Genomic DNA, 17,794 nt, shown 5'->3' on the forward strand with positions numbered 1-17,794 from the left:
AAATGTAAAACGATAAAACTTGTGGGAAAAAACAGGAGAAAATCTTCAGCACCTCAGGCTAGGCTAAGAGTTCTTACACTTCACACCAAAATCACAATCCATAAAAGGAAAAATTAATAAACTGGATCTCATCAAAATGAGAAACTTTTTCTCTACCCAAGACCCTGTGGAGAGGATGAAAAGACAAGCTAAACTGCCAGAAGATAACTGCAAACCACGAGGGCTAGTATCCAGGACATACAAAGAACTACCAAGACCAAGCAATCCAATTGGAGAAGGAGTGAAAGACACGAACAGATTGTTCACTGAGAGGTACACATGGAAAGATCTTTGACATCATTATCCAAGAGAGAAATGTAAATTAAAATCATGATGAGATATCATGGCACACCTATTCCAACAGCTAAACTAAAAGCAGTAACAATGCCAATTGCTGTCACCCTGTGGAGATCCTGGGTCACTCAGACCTTGCTGGTGGGATGTAAAATGGAGCAGCCATTCTGGAAGAGTACGGTATTTTCTATAAAATTAAACATGTGCTCACCATATGACCTAGCAATTGCACTCTTGGACCTTTATCCCCGAGAAATGAAAAGTGTGTCCACACAAAAACCTGTACATGGATGTTCATAGCAGCTTCACTCACAATAACCAAAAACTGGAAACGATCCAAGTGCCCCTCAAAGAGGGAATGGTTAGAACCAAATAACCACAGTGGTCCATCCATCCCGTGGAATATTACTCAGGGATAAAAAAGAATGAGCTATAGGGCCGGCCCGGTGGCGCAAGCGGTTGGGTGCGCGCGCTCCGCTGCAGCGGCCCGGGGTTCGCTGGTTCGGATCCTGGGCGCGCACCGACGCACTGCTTTGGCAAGCCATGCTGTGGCGGCGTCCCATATAAAGTGGAGGAGGATGGGCACGGATGTTAGCCCAGGGCCGTCTTCCTCGGCAAAAAAAGAGGAGGATTGGCGGATGTTAGCACAGGGCTGATCTCCTCACAAAAAAAAAAAAAAAAAAAAAAAAAAGAATGAGCTATAGATATACTTAACAACTGGGATGGATCTCCAGAGAATTGTGCTTAGTGACAAAAGCCAATCAAAAAAGGTCGCATAGGGGCCAGCCCCGTGGTGTAGCGGTTAAGTGCGCGCGCTCCGCTGCTGGCGGCTCGGGTTCGGATCCCGGGCACGCACCAAGGCACCGCTTGTCAGGCCATGCTGTGGCGGCGTCCCACATAAAGTGGAGAAAGATAGGCATGGATGTTAGTCCAGGGCCAGTCGTCCTCAGCAAAAAGAGGAGGATTGGCATGGACGTTAGCTCAGGGCTGATCTTCCTCACACACACACACAAAAAGGTTGCATACTGTATGATCCCATTTATATAGCATTCGTGAAATGACGAAATTATAGAAAATGGGGAACAGATGAGTGGTTGGCAAGGGCACTGGGTAGGAAAGGGGGAAGTTGGCTGTGGCTGTAAAGGGCAGCATGAAGGATCATGTGAAGGAACTGTCTGTCCTACCTGATTGTTGGTGGTCACATGATTCTACACATGAGATAAAATTACATAGAACTACATACACATACCCCCACACACCCCCACACCCACACATGAAAGCATGTAAACTGGTGAAATCTGAAATCTCAGTCAGGTTGATGGATTGTATCAATGTTAATTTCCTGGTTGTGATATTGTACTATAGTTTTGCAAGACGTTATGAAGAGTATATGGATCTCTCCGTATTTTACAAACTGCACGTGAAGCTACAATTATCTCAAAATAAAGTTTAAAAAAATTGCTTCCGGGAGCATCCTTTGTATATGCCTTATGCCCACAGACCAGATTCTCCCTAGAGGATATGCTTAGGAGTGAAACTGCTAGGTCATAGGGTATATCCATCTTCAGCTTTTCTAGATTTTTCTCTAAACTGTCTGTTCCTATTTACACCCCTACTCACAATAATGCAAGTGCTCACTTCTCTACATCTTCCCCAATACTTGGTAGAGTCAGAATTTAAAAATTTCTACCAGTATAATGGATATGAAAACTTACCCCATTGATGTTGTGATTTTCAGTTCCCTGATTTTCATATTGTATTAGCCCGTCTGGGTTTTCTCTTCTAGACCTGCCTGTTCACTCACATCGTTTTCTGCTGGGTGGTTTGTTTTATATTACTGAATTTCAGAATTTTTTATATATTCCAGCTACCTCACCTAAGTCTGTTTATCCTCATCCTCTAGGCATCCACTTATTTTTTATAATAGAGCCTTACACCTAACTGAGTGTGTTCAGATTCTGGGATAAAACAACATTCAGAGCCACATTTTGCATTTTTAACAATTATTGAGTCTGAGACATTCCTAACAGCTTCAGAATATGCATTGTTAGTTATCCCTGGTTGCAACGTGAGGGAGAGGCCGCCTCTGGATGGCAGCTTCAGCTCATGCCTAAGACTTCCAGCCTCTCTGCTTGCCGTCCCGTCCTGCAGATGTCAGACTTGCCTCGCCACCCCCGATCCCTTGCAGTAAGTCGCTAACACCTATCTCCTCTTGTTCTGTTTCTCTGGTTGAAGCCTGACTGCTACACGTTTAGATGGAGATTTGAAATCTGCTCAGGAGAATGCACTAGCTGCTCATCCAGCATCTCTGCTTAGCGGGAGCATGAGGGTCTCCCTCTATGCTTACTGTTGTGTTAAACCCAGCTCCCAAAGCCCCCAAACTCAGGCCCATTTAAACTTCCTTCAGTAGCTCTAATGGACCAATAGAAGTGTCTTACTGCTTAACAACCACTTAATAAAAATTATGCTAAGTAATTAGAATATTTTCTTTCCTCCTTTACTGATAGCTAAGGAAGTTAAGGAGAGGATGACTAACAGACACACGACAGCACCGTAGAGTCAAATCATTCTGAAGAGGAAGCATATTGTGTTGGGTGTGGTCTCTCATTAGAGGTGGGATTTTAAAAAGAAAAAGAAATGGAAGGCAGCTCTGCAAGTCTGCAAGGTGTCCTATTCACCGAGGCTGGGCAGGGCTGCAACTAGGGGCTGGTGGGAGACTCCTGGAACTGAACTGAACTCCTGGGGTGTCTCTGTGCCTTGGCTTTCTCGTCAGTAAAAACGAGGGTATTTATAGGGTAGTTTTATCAGATGAGGGTATCCTAAGGTAGTCATGACATTTTGTTTTGTTTTGCTGAGGAAAACTGGCCCTGAGCTAACATCTGTGCCCATCTTCCTCTATTTTGTATGTGGAACACCGCCACAGCGTGGCTTGACGAGCGGTGTGTAGGTCCACACCCCAGAATCAGAACCACTGACCCCGGGGCTGCTGAAGGGGAGTGCATGAACTTAACCACTATGCCACCAGGCCAGTCCCGTCTTGACTCTTAATAACGTGGTACAGCTCTCAGAAGAGAGTTCCGCAATTCATAAGGGGTCAATAAATGCTACCTGGATACTTGGATAGAAAAGGCACAGAGGCAGTTGCTAATCTTGTGTCTAATTTTTAAAGAATCTAGAGAGAAACTAAAAATCAAACAGAATAACTTTCAATTAATGTTTAAAAATTCAAGCAGAAATAGAAGTCATAAGAAAGCTTGGTCTCTACTCCTTTTCAGCTTTTAGTAGACACCTTCACTCAGCACAGTCATTGCCAGCATGGACGACACACAAGCCCTGACCTTCAAAACCACGGAGGAGCAACCCAACACCTAAACATGCAACACGGAACATTTCTTAAATTTTCTTATCTTTGGGCAGAGATGTGATACTTTAGAAAGATTTTCAAACCGGATTTGAACCAAATAACTTTTGTTTAACCTCTACTTAATAAAAGTAGTCATTTCAGAACAGTTAAACCCTTGCGAGTTACTATTAACCAACATTTTACAGTAATCTTTAACTGCCTTCTCTCCCTTCAGGTTTTCGTTTATCCCACTTAAAAAAATAAAACCGCCGATGGGCACTTTTCCTTAGCTATTAGGCTACTGGCCTCCCTGCAGGTCATTGTTCACTGAGGGCTGCTCTGTTCCAGGCTCTCGCCAGCTCTGCACACGGGGCCCCAAGGTCTAAAAAGGCCCCCACGTCACGCAGGGGGGGCCTGCCAGCCGGCCTGTGGTGCAGGATTGAGCCGGATTCAGGGTGGTCCCTGACTCGTGGGTGACAGTCTGTAAAGTGTAAAGGGCTTGGCGGGCTACAATCTTCTCCAAACCCACAGGTCTTAAATAGGCAGCACCCTACAGTTCCCTTCCTCTGAAAAACTCTCTTCCTAGCCGGTTGTCCGTGTCCGTTGCCAGAACAGCCAGAGGCCCCCCGGACCACGTTTACAGCCCTCCCAACACATCCCAACTCTCTCACGTGCCTTCCACTGACGCAGAGATAAACTGAACACATGTTGTTGATTCTCACGTTGTCGCAATTGGAAAACAGAGAACCAGGAACCAGAACGCGCTTGTTTCCTGCCAGTCTGACGGAGATCCCCAAAGAAACCGAAATACTTTTCCAAACCCCATTCCGCCTTCCGAAACAGGGGACGCGAGTAGACCCTAAAAGAAATGAGGCGCTGACCACCAGCATCCCACAAGACCAAAGCCAGCCGGGCGTCAGCGGAGTGACAGCGGAACACACGACACCCTCTGGAACAACGAACCCGGCGCGTGGGGCGCAGGAGGGGTCACGGCGCCAGGCGCGCAGATGGCTGCAGGTGGGCCCAGGTGGGTTACAGGAGGCGCAGGTGGCTGCCAGCGGTGCGGCCCGAGCGGGACAGGCCCTGCCAAGGCGGAAGCCAGGCGAGTCGCCTGTCGCCGCCCTCGTCGCTCAAAGGGAAATTGTGCTTCGTCTGGGGCTGGGGAGGCGGGGTCGTCCGCTGGGCTCCAGGCGGGGAATTAGGAAGCACTTCACGCTGGTGGGCACCCCGGCCCACCCGTCGGCTCGCCCCTAGCCCCGTCTCCGCACCGCCCAGAGCGGCCTCTTTGACCTGTGTCACCTCCCACCCCGAAACCCCACCTCTAGGCCGCCCGCTCTTCCCGCCACCCCGGTCGCCCGGCCCGGCCAGAGACCACACCTGGAAATCCGTCGGGTTCCAGCCCCGCCGCCATAGACTGGCGTCTACACCCGCGCCCACTCCCTCGCAGGGAGGCCATGGGGCTGCCACCTGCCTCTCCACCTGCGCCGCTGCCCGGGGGAGCCCCGCGCGCCCTGGCCCGGGAAAGCCCCGAGTCCGGCGCAGGGAAAGAGCCCCCGGCGTCCGCCCCCTCTAGCCCCGCGTCCCGGGCTCCGGGTCCCCGCGGTCCCCCGCTCTGAGGACGCGGAGACAAAGCGCCGCGCCGCCCCCCGCCCCCGGCGAGGATAACCCACCGCACTGCGCTCGCTGCTTCCAGGCCGATGGGCGCCTCGGGGTCCCAGGCCGCCTCTCCGCCGCCCAGGCCCCAAGCGCGGGCAGCGCGGGGTCCCGGGGCCGCCGGCACTGCCTTCCGGGGTAGGAGACGCGGGCCGCCAGGGCCGGAGGCTCGTCCTCGCTGCGCGCGGCGGCGGTGACTGACTGCTGCTGCTCCCGGGCCGGGCGTGCACCCCGCCCCGTCTCCGCCCCTCCCCCGCCTCCCGGGCTCCAGCCAGCCAGGTAAACACCGCGGACTCGAGCGGAGCCCGGCCCACCTGCCGCCCCCGGCCGGCGCTGCCTGCGGGCTGGGGACCACTTGCGGGACGGCCTTGCCACGCGGAGCTCCGGGGACACGCGGGGACCGGGGCGCAGGGTCAGCCCTGGGAGGGCGGGGCCGGAGTGGGGCCGCCGCTGAACTGCTCTTTGAACCTTTTCTCGTGGCTTAGCCTCTGAAACTACCCCCGCCCGACCTGGCCGGGAGGGACGGGAGATAGCATCTCCTCCACGCCCCATTCCATAGGCAGGCGCCCGAGGGCCAGAGCGCGGGCTCCGACTGCCCGGTCAGTGCCGCGTCTCTAGTGCTCGCCCTGTGCCAGGCCGGGCCCTGGAGAGCACCCGGGCATTCGCCTTGCAGGGTCCCAGCACCCTGACAAGTGCTGCGCCGGAGAGCACAGGTTTCCACGAAGAAGGCGGGAGAAGAGCGCTGGTAAAACAGACCAAAACAGGCACAGTCGGAGGGGCGAACCTGGGTCCTGAGGCGCCGAGGCATCTATTGGCTTGTGGTCGGTGTCATCCTCTTGGTCCGTTTGTCACTTGGACACACAGATCTGGTGGAGTCAGAGGGCCCTTTCCCCTGGATTCTTGGCTTCCTCCTGATGGTGAGAAAGTAGGAGGAAGGGGGAGAGACGCCGCCTGAGACCCTAGCTCCCTCCTGACTTAGATTCTGGGTTAGGGAATTGAACGATACTTCCTAGAAGCCCTCGGGGCCCCACACGGTGTTTATGACGGAGAGGGGAAGTCTGGAGCTTGGCAAGACTCAGGGAGCCCCTGTCCCTTGGGCCAGCTCTGCGGGGGACAGTAGAGCCGACTCCTAGTGTGGTTTCAGGGCTGCCTGCCCAGACCAGCCGCCCTCACAGCCCCGGGGATTTATCAACTATGTTCAGATGCTGGTGATTCTGTGAGAAATATGTCCACAGTAATATGAACGCGTAATCTGATCGTTTCCTGAGAGAAGTGGCCAGAGGAGAAACCGTGGGCGTTCCCGGAGTTTGAGGTGGGAGGTCAGGAGGGGCAGGGAAAAAGGGGTGTTGGCTGTGCGGAACATCGAGTTTGTCTCCTTCCCAATGTTTCTGCCCCGTGCCTTCACACTGACGTTCAGGAATGGATAACCGGGGGAGTGAGGGAGCCTGACAGACACTGAGGGCGCACAGGGCAGTGAGTCTAACTGGGGAAGCTCCTAGGTCCCTGGCTCAAGTCATTCTTAAGCCCCGCCCCCAACTCCTTAAAGCTCAGGCCAGGGGACCCAGGACCTGGGTTCCATTTGGATTCCAGTTTGGGCATCACAGACAGCTTGTCCTCTCCCCAGATGTGTCTTTGCTTCTTCCTGGGGAGATGGGGATGCCGAGGAGACTGGGGTTCCTGACTTGCAGATGTCGGTGAAGGCTGAGGCTGGAGAGGCGCACAGACCACTCTGAAACAGCATCCTTTGTTCTTCTGCTTCATGCTGCTTCTGCTGATTTCTCTGTGGTTTATAGAGACTTTACACATACCAACAGTCATCTCTGCAAATGTCAGGCTTGCCAGCTCCAGTTAAAACTCTTTTAAGTATTTGTAAAATTCCACCATGCATATTTTGTGGGGATATAATGCCCCCACATTCATGGGTACTTCAAGGAAAATGTCTGTGAGGGAGGAAGGACCACTGCTTAATAGAGCGATGGATGGGCATTTGGGAGGTCCAGTCTTAGCACCTTCCCCTCTGGCCCACCAGGGAGAGGAGCCTAGGTGGAGGAGGCATACATAGGCCGGCACATCACCATGGGGAGTTGCACTTTGCATAAAGATGGCCCTGTGTCTTTTAGCAAAATGACAGATTCATTTTGCTGAATGAAACTGAAGGGAGTCTTTTGACAAGTAAAGGATGAATGATCCAGGCCTCATCGTCTCTTCGATATTTTTAGGAAAATCATATTGCAAATTCCCTCTACCTCTCATTCACTTCAGATATTGAGGGAAGGAACCTTCAGTCTTTCATACTGCAGCAAATAACACAATGTTTTGTGCATGATATACACTCAGTAAATTTTTATTAAGTCGAATTAAACTCCAAATTACCCAAACTAAAGGAAGTAAGTAAATTAATGTAAATAATTTCCAGTAGACCAGATTGCATGCGTTTTGAGTTTTCTTTACTTTCCCCATCAACAGATTTACCTTTGTAATTATATTTTTGCTTAGAAAAGACCTGAACTTCATTTTCATCCTGGTCTGTAATTAACAATTTGCTGGTGATGTTCGTAAAGCAGATAATCTACCTGTACAGGGTTGAGGGCTGACTACTTCACCATAAATTCCAGTTAATAACTGGATGGCCTCTGCTGTGGTCAGTGGAAGAAAATTAGGTGCACGAACTCCAGAAAATGCAACATAGAAAAAAAAGCCGTTATATGAACAAGGAAAACACTTGAGGGCTCAGCCACACACGCCTGCACAACCAGACACCCACAAACACACACAACTATGTGTCCATTCACATATACACACAACCGCACACACATTCACACACAACCACAACCACACACACGTTCACATACACACATGCACACAACAAGAAACACACTCACAAAAAGCCATTTGTTACTTCACCTCTGGTGAAACATCAGGACAAAAAGAAAGAAAAGGAAATTTGTAGGTCTCTGGTTATGTGGGAAAAAACAAAAAAATCTTTCATACATTTTTCTACCATCAACTTCTTGTATTTTTAAACTGTTTTATAAAGTGTGTGTGTATATACTGTATATATATTTTTCTTTAACCATAGTTCTATAGTTTTGTTAATAAAAATAAAAGCAAACTGCTATCCATAGAGATTAAAGTTGTTCTTAGTGAGCTACAGATATATATTAGCGATTCTCTGTATTTGAGAAGGAAATCTATGTATTTCAATAGATATCATACTTGGTAGTTAACTACCATTCTAATTGCTTCTAGAATTTCTGTATTTTTCAGTAAGATCCCTAACTACGTATGGGTTACTTTTCAATATACCTGTTAATTTCTTAGGGCTCACTGCACTGGCGAGTAGATACCATAAGATGGAGTTAGTTGGCAATTGTATTTTCCAGAGATGGCCTGACACCAACTCCAGTCCCACATATTCTCCTTCCTTTGTGACTGTGACTCATGGCATGGAGAAGTGGGGTCCGTGTCCCCTCCCTGTGAGCCTGGGTGAACCTTGTGACTGCCTCCACTAACAGAGTCAGGCTCTGGACTTCTGAGGCTGGATCATGACAATGCCCTGGAGTTCCCCTTTTCTCTCTTGAGCCTTTCGCTCTTGGAACCCAGCCACCGTCCTTTGAGGAAGCCCAGGCAGCCACCTGGAGCGACCACCTGCGTGTGCTCTTGCTGACAGCCCAGGGGAGGCGCACGCTGACAAATCTTCAGACACACTTCTGTCCCCGTCCCCCTCGGCCCCTGAGTCTTCCCAGCTGAGCTCCCAGCCTCACGGAGCAGGAAGGCGCATCCGCTCCGTGCACTTTCCAAATTCCTGATCCCCAGAATCCAGGAGCATAACAAAATGGCTGTTGCTTTACTCCACTAGGTTTGGGATGCTTTGTTATGCCTCAGTGGTAGCTGGAAGGTCGGTTAGAATGATAAATGGAAGGATGGGGATCAGGAAATGTCGAGAGTGTGGACGCCACAGCCCAGGCCCCAATTTATTACACTCTTTGTAAATAACCATGATTCCACTTCCAGAGAAGAAAGTATTTTATTAACTGACGATTTCATGTATCAAGCATTTCGTTCATTCATTCACTCATTTATTTATTCAGAACTATTTATTCAGCAATTAAATAAGGTGCATCCTTAGAGCCAGATGAAGAAGGAGAGTGGTGAGCCAGCTGAGCACCGTGGAAGGGCAGCCACGTGAGGGGGCGGTGGTGAGACATGGGTCTGGGAAGGCTTTCTGAAGGGAGGGTTTTGATGGATGGGTAGGAGTTAGCCAGATGAAGGGGGTAAGGGAAGAGTAGCCAGCAAACAGGACGACACGTGCGAAGGAGGTGCTTGTGTGAGAGGAGACAGGTGGGGCCGCAGGTGAGAGCCACCGCCAAGTCCTATGGAGGGAAAACACAAAGTGACCATCAAATCCAAGGTTTGCCCACCACGGGGCGCCTGTTGTGAGGCGAGGCGGCTTGTGTGTCTGCACCTCTGTTCTCTACATGGTCCTCTCTCCTTCCTGCCCACACACCCGATCTGCCTTCCTCCACCAGGCGTACGTTTTCTGCAGTTTACCTGAAGTGGTGAAGAAACTTCGTTTCTGTTGAGAACAACTCACTGTTATGGGTTGAGTTGTGTCCCCAGAAAGCTACGTCCTCGTCCTGCCAGGTCCCTGTGAGTGGGGCCTCGTTTGGAAATAGGGTCTTTGCAGATGAGACCACATTAAGCTGAGGTCACTGGGGGGCCCTGATCCAATATCACTGGTCTTCCCATAAGAAGAAGAGGAGGCTGTGCGAGGGTGGAGGCAGGGACAGGAGAGATGCAGTCACAGGCCAAGGAGCAGCTGGGCCACCAGCAGCTGGGAGAGACGGGAAGGACTCTCCCCTGGAGACTTAGGAGGGAGCATGGCCCTGCCGACACCTCGATTCCAGGCGCTAACCTCCAGGGCTGTGAGAGAATATTTCCATTGTTTTGAGCCACTCAGTTTGAGGCTCTTTGTCATTGCAACCCCAGGAAACAAACCAATGCAGTCACAGAAAGAAAGACAGAGGACCATCTAGTCACCGACAAAACCTTTAACATGAGGAGGAAATTGACAATTCAGTGACAGAAGACATGTAGGGCTGGGACGAAGGAGGGAAGAGGAAAGACAGAGAAGGACCAGAGGGGACCCTGCGGGGCCTGATGGGGGGAGCAGGCCAGCGTCTCAGACCTGTGCACATCCGTGCCCCCAGCCACCAGGGCCTGACAGCCCTGCCAACACCCTGGCCTCCATCCACAACTGCGGTGTCCCCTCGGCCGTCCCGGTGGTTCCAGGCACCTGTGTCCCCAGAGCCCTCCCGGGTCCCACAGCCCCATGTGCAGTCGCAGGCCCCCACTGCTAGGCTGGTCCGGTCACGTCCATCTGGGTGCCTGGAAAACCCAGTGGGCGGGTGGGCAGTGAGCCCTCCTGAGGTCTCAGAGATCCAAGTGTCCCCCCATGTGCTCCTCGGGGTGCACGGCCAAAGGGGGAAGGGGCCGGGGGCACCGGCCCAAGCGGGCTCGGAGGAGGAGATGCTGAGGAAAGATGGGGTTCCTGGAGTGTGACATCATGGCAGAGGGGCACAGAGGGGCAGTGAGGATTGCGGACCCCGCAGATGGCACTCCTGCCGAGGGGCTGCGAGCCCTCCACAGAGCGAACAGAGGGGCTGAGGCAGAGGAAGCTTTAGGGTGGTCATTTCCCCAGCCCTGAGGAAAGGGATTAACAGGAGGTTATAGCAGGAAGGACCGTTGGGAGAAAACAGTGATAACAATAATTATCTGGAGCCTTCACCTCGTGCCAGCACTACCTTGTGCATTAGCCCTGGATCCTCACGGCAGCCCTGAGGTCATCTCGTTCCCATGTTTCCAGGGTCCAGGGCTGCCCAAGGGCACCAGCTGGAGCGCCTCCTCAGGGCCCGGCATCTGCTACCACTACTGCCTTTCAAGCTCTCGGAGGGCGCCCGGCATAGCAGGCCCGTGACACGTACTTGCTGTGTTTGTTGAAAGGGCGAGAGTCAGAGTTCGGTGGCAGGCAGGCTGGCTGCAGACCCCACACTCTTCCCTTTTTGCTGAGGGCAGTGGAAGGCAGGGCCCCCTGGGACAGGGAGGACCAGGGAGGACAAGGAAGGGGCTGGAGGAAGAGGATGGAGCCTCACTGACTCCCAGGCTTCCGCCAGGAGAGCTGGTGGATGTTAGCTGAGATAGAGAACATGGGGTGAGGCGCACGTCTGATGGAGGGAGGGAGAGAGGATGGGTCTTTACTGCAGGCTGGATGCAGGATCTGGACCGCTCAGAAACACGTGCACAGTGGCAGTCGTGTTCCTCGGGCACGAGGGGTGTTACATTATCAACAGCTTCTGCCGGGGCAGCTTCCTCCTTCTTGCATCCTTCCCTCCCAAGAGTTGGGAGCTGCTGGGGTGACTCTGTGCTGAGCACCAAGGATTCCCTCCACAATGGTGGGTCCCTGATGGGCAAGGACACGTGTCTTTGGCATCCCCATTGTCCCGGGGTGGGTAACCGGGGGCTCTGCTCACCAGGAGCACACCAAACAGAAAGATCACAGGTGGAGGCTGCCTGAAAATAAGGACCTGGCCCTATGTCGATTAGTGACACCCAGTGGGACATGAAAAATAAGAAAAATAAAATAGGGAGAAGGATAGCCATGCTGACAGGGGGAGGAAGGCTTGCAGTTTAACGTAGAAGGAAGGGTGGGAGCAGGCCCATGGGTATCTCGGTGGGGATGGGGGAGTGCATTCCAGAAAATGTGAATGGTGAGTGCAAAGGTCCTGGGGTGGTGGGCACGCCTGGATATTCAAAGAATCCTAGGAGCCCCCTGTGGCTGGAGGAGAGAGAACTACAGGGAGTGTGTCAGGAAAAGAGAGGAGAGATTCGGGCCCAGGGGACCACAAAGGCCTTGTGTGCACTGTAGAGAGATTCAGGGCAGGGGGACTGCAGAGGCCTTGTATCCACCGTGGCCACTTTGGTTCTGGCTTTGATGAATTTGGGAATAGACTGGAGTCAGGAGAAGTAGAAACAGGAAACCAGTTAGGAGCAACTGCTGTGGTCCAGGGTGAGTGGTGCTGGTGGTGTGCATGTGAGCGATGCCAGGTGCAGATGTTCATACAGGTAGAGCTGGGAAGGCTGACAGGTTACAGGCGGGGTGAGGGCAGAGGAGGAGGGCCAGGAGGCCTGCAGGGGTTTGGTCTGAGCAACTGGAAGGATGACCTTGCCGCCCACAAGGGGCAGGTCAGGAGCGCTATTGGATGTGCCTGTTAGGTGTCCAAGTGGAGATGGGGTCGTGCGTTTCATTCAGAGGGGAGGTCTGGGTGGGAGATACAGTTTGGGGGAGTGGTCTGCTCTACAGCTGGTATCTGAGCCTTGAGCCTGGGTGATCGTCAGGGAGTGAATACAGGTAGAGAACAGAAGAGCCCCCATGATCAACCCCAGACTGAAGACGAGGCTGAGAAAGAGGTTGGGAGGGGACTCGGGGGGAGAGACGCCTGGGGGCTGAGAGTGGGCGACTGGGCTTGGTGGCACGGAGGTCCTGGTCACCCTCACCAGTACCGCGGGCGGGCGACAGCCTGGCTGGAGTGGATTCGGGGGAGCGATGGGAGACAGTAAAGGCAATGAAGACACAGGGGAGCAGCTAGAGGAGTCAAGGAATGGTTATTTCTTAGGATGAGAGAAAGGACAGAATATCTGAACACTGATGGGAATCTTCTAGACAGAAGGGTCCTGTGTTTCACATTTTGAAAGGGCTTCCGGAAGGACTGTAAATGTCTAAAATTAACTTCCCTCCTTTCACCTTCTTTTATACTTAAGGGCACAAGTTTGGGGGGCCCAAAGCTCATAAAATTTGGGAGCCCTTCTTAAGACACAGAACCCAAGAGTATGAGTGTGCAGTGAGGTACAGGATATGGGAAGGGGCCTTGATGCTTACACTCTGTCAGCTCCCGGCAACCCACCTCTGCATGGCTCCGTGGTCTCAGCAGGGAAAAGCCTCATTAAAAAATGAGGACCTGAGCCCCTCCTGCTGGTCTCTCTCTGCCACAGGTTTATGAGTCTCTTCTGGGACCAAGTGTTCAGTGTTTCTGAGACTTCATTTCTTCACGGTCCGAGTGAAATGGGCCTCGGGATTATCTGACACTCTACAAATCCCATTAGCCTTCAGTGTACACCACCACCTCCGAGTATGTTTATAATACACTCACCACCAGCAGTTATGGAAAATTATTTTGTATTTGAAGCTTCTCGCTACGTCATGCAAGGTAAATGGAACCCAGGAGTTGTTCCTGAAGTGGTGCTCTGTCTGGCTTTGACGACGCTGCCTCTGCAAGTCTCTGGTACGAACTAGTGAAAGTGGGGTAGCCAGACTGTCGTTCAATTAATCTGCATATCTGTATTACTGCTTCTGAGATTGAACATTTATATGTAACTGTTCTTATGGCAACCAAAAACAACAGTTTCAGAGGTTCAATTTCGTAGGGAAGATAGAATTTGCCTCTGTGTTTGCAGAAGGATACAGACCACAGGCTCTTAAAATGAATGGGAATGGGCATGGGTTACAGGGTACCGCCAGGGACTTGATCTCTATGGTAGCAAGAGACATGGTCAGGTTTGCATAAAGAAAAGCAGTCTATTCTACTCCAGATTTGGAAAAACGTTAAATGTCCCTCAGATCCTGTGTCCTCAGGTCTGACATGACTAGTTAGCCCTCGGAGCCAGAGGCAGAACAGAGATCTGCCTGTCCCGCCCTGCCTCTCTCACTGCCCGCGGGGAGCTCCCAACCTCATGGGCGATTTCACTGATGAGCCGGGGCCCACGCACGACCTCGGGGGCACCCTGGAATCTTTATGTCCTTTGGATCTAACTCGTCCTCAGGTCTTATCTCTCCCCAGACTTTCCACCTCCCTGCATCTCCGTGCCTCAGTGACATCGGGGTGTAGCTCCTCGGGGTTTGGGTCCCCATGGCACATGGAAGCATGGAATAATTGTAATGAAAACTCCCGTGGAAAAGAGGAGAAGGAAAGCCATGTGAGGCTCCGTGGTCCACAGCACTGGTCTGTCGCTGGTGGACAGAACGGCCTGGGCTCCTGACCGGTCGTCTGTCCGGGAGGACGTCCCACAGGCTAGGCCCATGCCGCCACCGCGGAGTTGGCACTGGGGATGCCTTCCCGGCACCACGACGTGAAGCACTGCTGGTGGGAGAGCTTGGAGGGCCTGGGTGCTTGCTTGGGGTGAGGGGGCCCTTACGGTCAGTTTTAAAGTCTGGTAATACAGTGTCCTTGATAGTCCGGCTTCTGCCCACCTGTTTCCTTTCTGTTGTTCAGGAACCCAGACGGGAGTTTTCCATCTCCTACCCACAGGCCTTCTCCCCCTGGTCCTTTCCATTTAACAGCTTTGCCTCAGGGCGGCTCTGGTGAACTGCGGAGGAGCTTGTCCTGAGCCGCCTGGGGTGACACAGCTGGACCTCCACAGAAGAGAAGGACTTGTAGGAGAGGAGCTGCCTGGAAATGGCTTGAAGGTCAGCCTGTCTCTGCCTCCATCTTCCCTTGTACTAAACCCCTGCTTCCCTGCACCCACTGATAATGGGCTGAGCCTGGGGGAGACTCCTGCAAGGCTCCTAGTCCCCAGGCTGTCCCATAAACTTGATCGCATGCTGTAGGGAGAAAGGTCTTCTGTTCACCAAGCCATAGTTTATTTCTTCTCTGCCCCCAGAAGGAGGCCGGTTTCCAAGTAAGCTTATCTCTTTCCTGAAGTGCTTCCCACTCTCCCACATTTGGAATTTTCCTGCCATCCGCTGGTCCTGCAGCCAAACATCATCCAAGTGCCAGCATACAATTTAGCCACATGTTTATCTTTAAAATGTCAAGAATGGCCAGTCACTGCTCCGTCTGTAACCCAGCCACTCCATTTTTAAAAGTTACTATGTTAATTCATAGTAACACCCCGCTCCCGGACCAAATTATTTACTGGATGCAAGTAGAAGAAAACCAACATAAACAGCGACTTAAGCAATAAAAGGACTGCATTGCCTCATGTCACTTGGAACTTCAGAAGCAAGCTGCCTTCAGGTGTGGCTTGATTTGGCAGCTCAAATGACAAGAGGTGGGTCACCGTCACTCTCGCTTTGCAGCCCTGCTCCCTCAGGGCAGTTTCGTTCTTGGCAGGTGTCTCTGCTGGCAGCTCACTCTCCCTCATTTAGATTCAATCTTTTTTTTTTTTTTTGTGGGGAAGATCAGCCCTGAGCTAACATCCGTGCTAATCCTCCTCTTTTTGCTGAGGACGACTGGCTCTGAGCTAACATCTATTGCCAATCCTCCTCCTTTTATTTTTTTCCCCAAAGCCCCAGTAGATAGTTGTATGTCATAGCTGCACATCCTTCTAGTTGCTGCATGTGGGACGCGGCCTCAGCATGGCCAGAGAAGCGGTGCATCGGTGCGCGCCTGGGATCCGAACCCGGGCCGCCAGTAGCGGAGCTTGCGCACTTAACCGCTAAGCCACGTGCCGGTCCTAGATTCAGTCTTCAAAAAAGAGCCTGGGGCTTCAGTCTGGTGGGGCCAGCTGAGGTTGTGCGATCATCTCTGAGACAATGACAGGATCAGAAGGGATCGAATTACTCTGATCAGTTTGGAACGGAGCTGTGAGCCCACCAGGAGCAGTGGCGGCGTCCTGGGAAGGTGGGGCCCACGTTTACAGCAGACACTCATGTATGTGGAGTGATGTTGTCACTGTGACATAGAGAGTCGAGGTTTATCATGGTGGATAGAAACATGCACGTGGGAGCCAGACAGCCTGGGGTCAACCTTTGCTCTGCAACTTACTGGCTCTGCGACCTTGGGCGAGTTATTTAAGCTCTACCTGCCTCGGTGTCTTCCCTTGTAAAGCGGTGACAGTGATAGTTTGGTCCTTATCCCTAGGGCTGTCCTGAGGATTGAATGAGAGAGTGCATCGGATGCTCAACAGGGCCTGGTACAGAGTGCTATGTGTCCAGGTATTCTTTATGTGTAAAAGAAAGTAGACTATTAGTTTAAAAAGCATAGAATAATCACAACCAGGCTAGCAAATGAGGGTGGAATAGAGGCCTTAATAGAAAGGCCTCATTACCATTAAACATGAGTAATGAAGACAATGCCGACTTCTTATTACCTAGTGTACATGTTAAATGAGCACTGGACGCTGTTTAAAAAGTTTATTTTTTTAAGAAGGTTGAACGGTCTCCCTGAAGCATTGCATACTATTTGCTCATGAATTCAGAGTTGATGACGTTTGAAATTACATGGTTTTCAAGGGAAGGAGAAAAGCAGACGCTGTCTCCAGGGAGCCAGGAACTTGCTCTCTAAGGCAGAGCCACTCAGTGAGGACAAATTCCTCCCTAGCTGAGCCCAGCCTCTGCTGCGCTGACGGCACCTTAGCGGGGCCAGGGCCAGTGGATCAACGTTAACTCCAGATGGAGCAAGAGAAGGAGCGCCCAGCACTTCTTCCCTTTTCCTGCACAGACTTGCTCCGAGGTTGTACAACATCGAAGGCCGATTGGACAAGGCCACTCACTGGTTGAAAAGAAGCTAATTATTTTTTTAAAAAATTTATTTTATTGAGGTCCTATTGGCTTTTAACATCGTGTAAATTTCAGGGGTACATGATTATATTTCAGTTTCTGTGTAGACTGTTCACCACTGACAGTCTAGTTTTATCTGTCACCATATATATGTGCCCCTTTATCTCTTTCGCTCTCCCCCACCCCCTTTTCCTCTAGTAACCACTGATCTGTTCTCCTTATCTATGCATTTGTTTATCTTCCACATATGAGTGGAATCATACAGTATTTGTCTTTCTCTGTCTGACTTGTTTCGCTTAGCATATTACCCTCAAGGTCTATCCGTGTTGTCACAAATGGCATGATTTTGTCTTTTTTATGGCTGAGTAGTGTTCCATTGTGTGTGTGTGTGTATATATATATACCACATCTTCTTTATCCACTCACCCTTTGATGGGCACTTGGGTTGCTTTCACATCTTAGCTACTGTAAATAATGCTTCGATGAACATAAAGGTGCATATATCTTTTTGAATTAGTGATTTCATGTTCTTTGGATCAATACCCAGTAGCTATACCTTGGATAGCTGGATCATGTAGAATTTCTATTTTTAGTTTTTTGAGGAATCTCCATATGGTTTTCCATAGAGGCTGCACCAGTTTACACTTCCACCAGCAGTGCATGAGGGTTCCCTTTTCTCCACATCCTCTCCAACATTTTTTATTTCTTGTCTTGTTAATTATAGACATTCTGATGGGTGTGAGGTGATATCTCATTGTAGTTTTGATTTGCATTTCCCTAATAATTAGTGATGTTGAACATCCTTTCATGTGCCTATTGGCCATCTGTATATCTTCTTTGGAAAAATGTCTGTTCATATCCTCTGCCCATTTTTCGAACGGGTTGTTCATTTTTTTGTTGTTAAAAAAGGG

At 51.1% G+C, this 17,794-nt stretch overlaps 1 protein-coding gene across 3 annotated transcripts in view; it reads right to left on the bottom strand.

Annotated features, from left to right (window-relative positions):
* MBP (myelin basic protein) overlaps positions 1 to 5,527 on the bottom strand; it is a 148,699-nt gene extending 143,172 nt beyond the window's left edge. Inside the window, exon 1 of one of the 3 annotated variants that reach the window (XM_058557327.1) lies at positions 5,347 to 5,527. The gene's annotated coding sequence lies outside the window, so the exon portion shown is untranslated. Of the gene's footprint in view, positions 1 to 4,639; positions 4,904 to 5,346 lie in introns of those variants that run through there. The other 2 variants (XM_058557328.1, XM_058557329.1) reach the window with 2 other exon arrangements.
* Positions 5,528 to 17,794: the final 12,267 nt, after the last annotated feature.

This window comes from Diceros bicornis, chromosome 16 (assembly GCF_020826845.1).
Source record: "Diceros bicornis minor isolate mBicDic1 chromosome 16, mDicBic1.mat.cur, whole genome shotgun sequence".
Classification (NCBI taxonomy): domain Eukaryota; kingdom Metazoa; phylum Chordata; class Mammalia; order Perissodactyla; family Rhinocerotidae; genus Diceros; species Diceros bicornis.